At 43.8% G+C, this 8167-nt stretch overlaps 1 protein-coding gene across 1 annotated transcript in view; it reads left to right on the top strand.

Moving 5' to 3' along the window:
• Positions 1–3784: 3784 nt before the first annotated feature.
• lzts2a (leucine zipper, putative tumor suppressor 2a) overlaps positions 3785–8167 on the top strand; it is a 65204-nt gene continuing 60821 nt past the window's right edge. The window contains exon 1 of the mRNA XM_048269536.1: positions 3785–4076. The gene's annotated coding sequence lies outside the window, so the exon portion shown is untranslated. The remainder of the gene's footprint in view (positions 4077–8167) is intronic.

The following is an 8167-nucleotide window of genomic DNA, read 5'->3' as shown; positions in this document are numbered from 1 at the left end:
GACACTGCATTACTTCAGGCCCCGTAACGAACTCCCACAAGGCAATGCAGCAGAGACTATTCATCCCTGGTGTGACTCCCCTCTGTGTTTGTTTGATATCTTCGATCAGCTTTGTGAATGTTTTGATATGATGAATTTAGTCACAGTGAACCACAACAACCTTCATTTGATGCAATGCCCAGTGACCAGCTAATTTAAATCATGCCACTTTTCATTAGGACAGGACAGAATTGTGAATCTCTTTGAGTAAGTGAACAGGATCACATGTGAATCACAATTTAAGAAACTTTTAAAATGACTGCCATGAAACAAATGAACCCTACCAGATTAACTAAAATATTTTTTCCATAAACAGTGGAAATATTATCACAAAATTAATGGAGATTAATATAATCATTTTAGTTGAATAGGAACTCTCCAGCAACAACAATAATAAGAATGATGATTATAATAATAAGGTCATTTATATCACTACATGGTTATGCTTACTGCTGTTATTATCCACAGTTTGTTTTATTGGTTGTGTGTGTATAATGCTTCCCCATTTTTTATTGTCCTCCTTGTGGTGTAACTGTCTGTAAACTTAATAAAAAAGTGCATTAAAAGACTCAGTGCTGAGGACCATGGCTCATGAGGACAGGCTTTGGGGTCTGTCTCTGAGTCTGGATGGCTTTCCATAGCTTTCTTATTGGCTTTGCATAAAGTCAAGTGAGGTTGCTCATAAGCCACAAACTACTGAAGAATTATTCTGCAAAGGATTCGGAAGACCCATAATCACACATATAATTTTCTCAATCGTGGTTAATTGAGTCTCTGTAAAGCTCTCCAGACATGGCTGAACATTAATTGTTTCTAGGACCGTCGGAATCTCCAGAGTGAGGAAAATTTGAAATTGAATTTGCAATGGGGTTGAGCAGTTATGAAGTGTATCAATTTTTGATGAATGAAACAGAACCAAATGGTAAAATGGAACAAAAGTTGTTTTGTAATTTGTTTTGTTTTTTCATTCATGTGAAAATCTAAGTGTATTTTCTTGGAAGCCCTGCAGCCTGTCTTCCCGGATCGGGCTCTAGTGAGTTTCCCAATGGAGACCCTCCACTCCAAATGCGGCTTCTTCCATAACGAGCTTTGACTGTGTCCAAGAAGCTACAGTCATTCCATCATTCCCTGAGCCACATTCGGAATTCTTTCCCCCTGTGGTCCGCATTTTGCATGTCTGATGCGTTGGCGTTTTATGTGTATGGTAAAGTGGGTCGGTTTGTGTGAAACTCTATTAACTGTCTCCTTACAGTGGTCATTTTGTAGCGGGTTTAGATTATGACCACTTTTGGTTTTCTAACCAACACACACACACACACACACACACACACACACACACACACTCTCTCTCTCTCTCTCTCTTTCTTTCACACACACATACACACACCCTACCCTTTTCTCACGGTTTCTCTGTAAGACCTCAGTGCTCTCACCCTGTTCAGTCAAAGAATGTCATGCAGGGTCTGTGGGTTAAAGGTGACTGCTCAGCAGAATGAGAGTTTTGGATGGTGAGGACAACCACTAGCAAGTCTAAAGCCTCCCCATGTTGGCATTAGCAGTATAAACACATTCTCTCTCTCTCTCTCACACACACACACACACACACACACACACACACACACACACACACACACACAAATGTCCACATGTGCATATACACAATACATGCAAACTCACCACTGTCATTTACACAGACATTTCCATGCACCTAAAACACACAGTTTAAAATAAAAATCATCTAAGTTTACATGCATTTATTACTCTCTCTCGCTCTCTTTCACATTAACACATTTCCTTGAATTTCCCCTAGGGATCAATAAAGTATCTATCTATCTATCTATCTATCTATCTATCTATCTATCTATCTATCTATCTAACACTATTTTGGTTCACAGCAATTAAGCCATGATGTGTATTACTGTATTTTGTACAAAACTTTGCAAATTAAGTTATACAAATACATACAAAATGTCACACACATCCTCTTCAACCACATCCTCCGTGAGTATGTCCAGGCCTAGCACTGGAGACTGGCGAGGCCCAGGCAGCAGAGGAGGAGATAGCAGAACAGTGAGGATCCATTACATCACCTCTGAGACGTGGCAGCCAGATGACTTAAGGGAGGGGGAGCAGAGACGCTAATGTTAATCTTACATGCACATGCATACAAACACACACACACACACACACACACACATACACACACACACACACACACACATATACACTGGGGGGACACAATAACAACTCAGGGAAACATAAGGGGTCTTTATCTACTGGATCCTACTGATCCTTTATCTACTGATCCTGCCTCCTGATATGGTTCCTGAACTGGGAATGTGGCGCCCCTCTCCTTAGATGCCCATCCATGGAGATGTGTTGGAGGACAGCCCATTTGCTCTCTTCCATTTCAGCGCGGATCATATTAGCACAGCAGCCATAAAGAGGGGATGGGCCTGCACAGGATATTAATGAGGCATGGAAGTGATTTAAGTAGTGAAGTGTGCGCAACTGTGTGTGTGTGTGTGTGTGTGTACATGCAAATGCAACTGCAGCTGTGTGTGTATCATACATCATCATGTACTCATCGAGCACTTTGGGTTGCACTATGTGCATGTTAAATGCGCTTTAAAAATAAAACTGACTTGACTTGACTTGACTATCAGAGAGAGAGAAGGAGAATGACAGGAATATACTATGGACCCTTTCAAGAGAGTTCCATTATCAGCATCATAGTTGGCCCCACAAGACTTCCTTTTGAACATTCCATATGTTATCTTAATGCAGAGGAAGTAGATTGGGGCCCAAATAGAACGTTCAAGCATTGTTTTTGTTTTTATTGTTGAAAGGATCTATAGGTTATGTTGAGAAGTGGGAGGTGTAATATTTGTTTGGCAGGAATTCAAAAAAATGATGAGCAGGGTTTATAGGCACAGGTCACCAGGAGTTCATCCATGGCTCTGGTATGCACTGTAAAAGTTCCATACTGTAAATTGCGCCAGCGAACAGGAATGAAGCTCTAATCGTTTAAGGTTGATTGCAGCATGTTATTCTGGGAATACTGCTGTTGCAGCAGTAGTACATTTATTTTACGGGGACAAATCATAGAACCCGATGCGGCACACACACACACATGCTCATGCACATACACAAAACTAGTCTCTTCCATCCCTTGAAACTCAAGCCCACGCAAACACAATGACGTCTCTCATTTCAAAGTCGATGACTCACCGTGCTTGCTCCATAGGGCACCGCCTGAGTCGGTGTGGCCGCAGATGGTGTTTTCAGAGGAGAGAATATTTCTGAATGAGACAGGTGTCAGCGGTGGAGTCGTGCCCATGGACAAATGGGCTCTTTATTGTTGGCGGCTATGCAAGGTGAATACACCTTTAGATGCTCAGATTAGAAATCAGTTTGACGCACCTTGTAAAGGTATATGGTCGGTGTCGTGGCTGCAGGTGGACTTTAGAAAATATCAAACGTGCTATTTGAAGATGGCACATTGCAACATGACATGTTGCACTCCTGTTTCATTCTCAGAAATCATAGGAAAATGCCTATTAACCTTTACCAACATGAGTAACTTACATGCCGGCCGTTAGAGCGCGTCCTCCCCCTGCCTCTGTTTCCCCTACCCCGCCCGTACCCGAAAACTTGTCGCTCCAGATGAGCGCTGGCCATCCGATGAGAGCATGCTTCGCGCGCTCTGCCAGCGGCGGCGCACACATGCATGGACCGACACACACGTACGCACACACATGCTTGCAGATGGGGGGCAGGGTCTCGGGAAGCAGCGACCGAGGCAGTCTGCTGTGATCTCTTCCATCAGTACGCGCGCTGGGCAAGCAGAAGTCCCGTATCGCCAGTCTCCGTCGGCTGTGACGGGGATAAAACCGTGAAAGGTTTCAGTAGAAGTTCAACATTATGATGCCTTTGGTTGGACTGTACTGGCATGTGTCTTGATTAAAGAAAGTGTAGCAAAAATCACCCGGTTTCGGAAATAACGGCATCGTAGTCCTTGTTGAAGTCCCGAGAACGTAAGTTTTTCTTTACATGCTTCTCGTTTCTTCTACATGAAAATAACGCCAGTTATGTGTGCTAGTATGTAAGTAATGTCGCCTAAACACTGGCACATATTTATTTGAAATATGAGTGTAAGCTATTACTTTTATAGAGTGTAAACACGTAGTGGAATTTTACTCACATTGTACGCGTGCATGGGGCTGGAGGAAGGGGTTATTGCCTTTTTACAGTTTTCTAACGTTGCTTCGCTTGGATGTGCGCTCACTGGAAAATTATGTGGAAACAACTTTAATTTTCTGAACTAATGAAAGGTAGTGTGTGACACATTGTTTCACTACAATCCAAACAAGACAGTTTCATGCCCACAGATGAAAGTTGAAAAGGCACTTCAGCCTATCTTCGCTTCATTGAAATATACGAGTTTGGTGACTTGTGGCAATTAAACATAATTGTGAATGGTGAGTAGGCTATCCCGTTTCCTTTAATTTTCTCTGCTTTCAATAGAAGCGCTCACTGTGTTTACATAAAATGGATACACTAACTTAGTGATTGTTTGGAAAAGATAAATTAGTGACACCATTGTAAATTTCGCTACGTGACAACGTTTTTAGGTTCGGATTTCGTTTTATATCCGGAGAAATAGTGCATGGAAAAGCCAAGCACTGTGACGCATTGTAATCACCCTTCATTAATCGCTTGTGGTGCTTGCCTATGTCACCCTTTAATTAAGTCTCACTTCTTATGTAATATGACCTGGTGTGTGAATGTATGGTAGCCTATGCCGTCCCGTGTGCAGTTCCCGTGTGGAGTGTTTGCGCATGTCCTGTTCATACGTCTTTACGAGGTAAACAATACCGTCTTTTCTGTTGAGACTTGTTATCAGCTAGCGCTCCGTCAGCATGTTCGCGTCCGATTCAACGTGGTGTCCTGAGGGGGGTTGATTGATCTGTTGGTCAGTGGAGTACACCTCTATGACCCTGTGCACTGGCTGTCCACTACAGGGAACATCAGATGTGTTAAGTGGTGTCCGATCAATTCCAGATGTGCACCGTTGATTCCAGCTCCGCCAAACGCATGACATGTTGTATTAACGCTCTAGACGAATGGCCTGCACACCAACACTTTCTTTGTAATTTGGATGCCCTGGTCATTTAATAAGGGTGGCCTCAGGCGTCTTCAGTACCGATTGAGCGACATGGTTGTTCCACCTCTCACAAAGTCCATCAGTGAAGAGATTCAATGGTTTGCACAGGCTATGTGCTTTCAAGATCAGACCCCTTTAATGTGCAGTGATTTACTGCCGACTTGGACATGGAGTACATTATTTGAGCGCATTTGTTTCCCCCCGCGGAAATTAAACCAATGACCTTGACATTGCTAGTGTGCAGCACCCTGCCGCTGACGTGGAGATGGAGCAGAGTGGGGTGTTAAGGGACTTCCTGACTGGGCTCTGCGCTTCCCTGTGTGGTGTTCAGTCACAGGCAGGATTAAGTCTGACCCACTTACTGTACCTGCTGGGTCTTTCTTACACTGTGTGTGAGCTCAGGGAGGGCAGGCCAGTCAGTTTCATTTTATGTTCCTCTCCTATATGGAAGTCTTTTTCACAAGATCCCCTATTGTTGCTCACAGAGACAGAAACGTCTCAAAGTTATGTGTGCACATACCTACGTGTGTCTCAGTGTGTGCATGTGCATGTGTGTGCCAGTGCACACACATGTCTGTGAGTGTGAGTAACAACGTTTGTCTATTTCCTTGTGCACATACTTCTCTCTCTCTCTCTCTCTCTCTCTCTGCATGTGTATGTGTACAGAAAGCAGTGTCAAGCTGAGTGAGCTCAAAAAGTCCAAAACCCTTCACTGCTCACTGTGAAAAGAATCTCAGGGTAGACAGGACAGCTCTCTCATTACATCTCACGTGCATTCATCATCATACTCATAGATAGATAGATAGATAGATAGATAGATAGATACTTTATTGATCCCCATGGGAAATTCAAGGTCTCAGTAGCATACAGACAACACACACACATTCACTAACAGCAGAAAAAGTAATTAAAAGTATATAATATAAAAACACAACTAAGCAATAAGGACAGTAGAAGATAAAGAATATACTAAATATACTAAAATACAAATTATACTAACTAACACTTAATCTAAATCAATTCTAAAAACAGTATCCACATAGTGGTGATTAATCAATCAAGAGGCGCTTGCAATGACTGAGGCAGGGACTGAGCCTGTGATTCTCTGTCAATGGTAAGGTAAGGTAAGGTCCTCTGTGTGAGTGAGTGTCATGGTGATAGTGCAAATGAGTAAGTTCAACAGTGCAACAGTGCAAGAATAAAGTCTATATATGTATATATCTATATATATATAACTATTTTAAGAAAAGGTATAAGTGTGGCCACAGTTCGGCTGTGGCATGGAGGGAGGGGTTATGCATATGTGCTAATGTGCTAATATAGCATGCAAACACTCATGGTCATGATATTGCTTGCGCTAAAAACACTGTGCTTCTCAAAGCTGTGTTTTCCCTCCCTGTGCTTCTCAAAGCTGTGTTTTCCCTCCCTGCGAAGAGCCCACCCCCCACACACACACTCTTCCCATTTGTCTTTCCACGCTGCTGATTCGCTGTAAATCTGGAATGTGGGGAGCCAAGTGATAGACACAGCTGCTGGGGTTGTGTTTCTGGCAACCCCCCCCCATACCGCCATATCGTCCACCCTCACCTCCTCTAGTGGTTAACCCCTCAGTCTGGCCAAGCCACAGCGCTTTCTCAGCCTTCCCTAGATCAACACTAGCCCTAGAGTTCTGTGCTCTTGGCACCAGCCTCCAGGTTGCACATGCAGAACGGATTCATTCCCATTTACTTTTATGCATTTAGCAGATGCTTTTCATCCCAGAGCAGTTCTCAGTGCCCCCCCCCCCGCCTCCTGCTTTTCATGCTTTGTGTTCTCGTTCTCTGAGAACGAAAAAGAAGAGAAGAAAAAAAAAGACCAACTTGTCCAACTTGAACCTCTGCATGGAAAAGAACAGTATGCAGAGTGAAGAAATATGAACTTGGACATGAGAATCTGAATATCCGCCTTAAGTGGAAACAAAGCCAGAACTGAAATCACTTTCAGACCTCTTCTGTGCTGTGCTGTGCTGTGCTGTGCTTTGGTAACACTGTCACAGTTTGGCACCACTGCTGCTGTTTGTGTGTGTGAGAGAGGCTTTGCATGCAAATCACATTGATACTGTCAGACAGTGAGCTTGGGCAAAGATTAGAATGGCTATCAGACAGATGTCGCGTGGTGTGTGTGTGTGTGTGTGTGTGTGTGTGTGTGTGTGTGTGTGTGTGTGGGGATGTTCCCCGACGGGATCTGTGCCGATGAGTCGCCTCAGCGTTATTTAATGGCTCGCGCACCGCGGGGAGGCAGCCTGTCGCCCCGGCGTTTCCACGGAGCCAGAGGAGTTTATGAGCCAAAATGTCTCCCTTTCCTCTGTGTGCCCCTAAATGCCTGGTACTTTGCCTGTTTGTGCGATACTGTATATGGTACTAAGGTATCAAAAGAGTAAAGGTTCTTATATCTCTCCCTTCCTCTCTCCTTCTTCCTCTCTCTCTCTCTCTCTCTCCCTCTCTCACATTCTCTCTCTCTCACACACACACACACTCTGTCCTCCCTCCTCTCTCTCTCATTGCACAGATGCCTCCGTTTCACCCAGTCCCTCCTCCCTAGACCACTGGTAATAAACGCCGCTGTTTCCTGGATTGAAAATGGGACCTTTTTCTGATTGGGTCATAAATAATCTTCACAGGCCAAATGAAAGCAGAGAAGCAGTCCACCACAGGGAGTCAATCTCCTTGTGATATGATTCTCCCCCCATAGCACTTGGTGTGTGTTAGGAAATCATCACTTGCGAAAAGGCCTCTGTAATGTGTATTGTATTCTATATATGAGCATAATAATAAAAGCAATATTGTTGTACTGCTGAATGAGAAGAGATTGAATTGAAATAGCTCAGAGCAGCCCGTCTGTAGCCGTATGGGGAGACAGATTCAGCTGCTGTCTGTAGTTGCATGCTCCTCGTGGTCTATTTCATAGGGTTACGCAATAAGG

This window comes from Alosa alosa, chromosome 18 (genome assembly GCF_017589495.1).
Source record: "Alosa alosa isolate M-15738 ecotype Scorff River chromosome 18, AALO_Geno_1.1, whole genome shotgun sequence".
Classification (NCBI taxonomy): domain Eukaryota; kingdom Metazoa; phylum Chordata; class Actinopteri; order Clupeiformes; family Clupeidae; genus Alosa; species Alosa alosa.
Note: the sequence above shows the minus strand (reverse complement) of the source record. Positions and strands in the feature narration are given on the sequence as shown.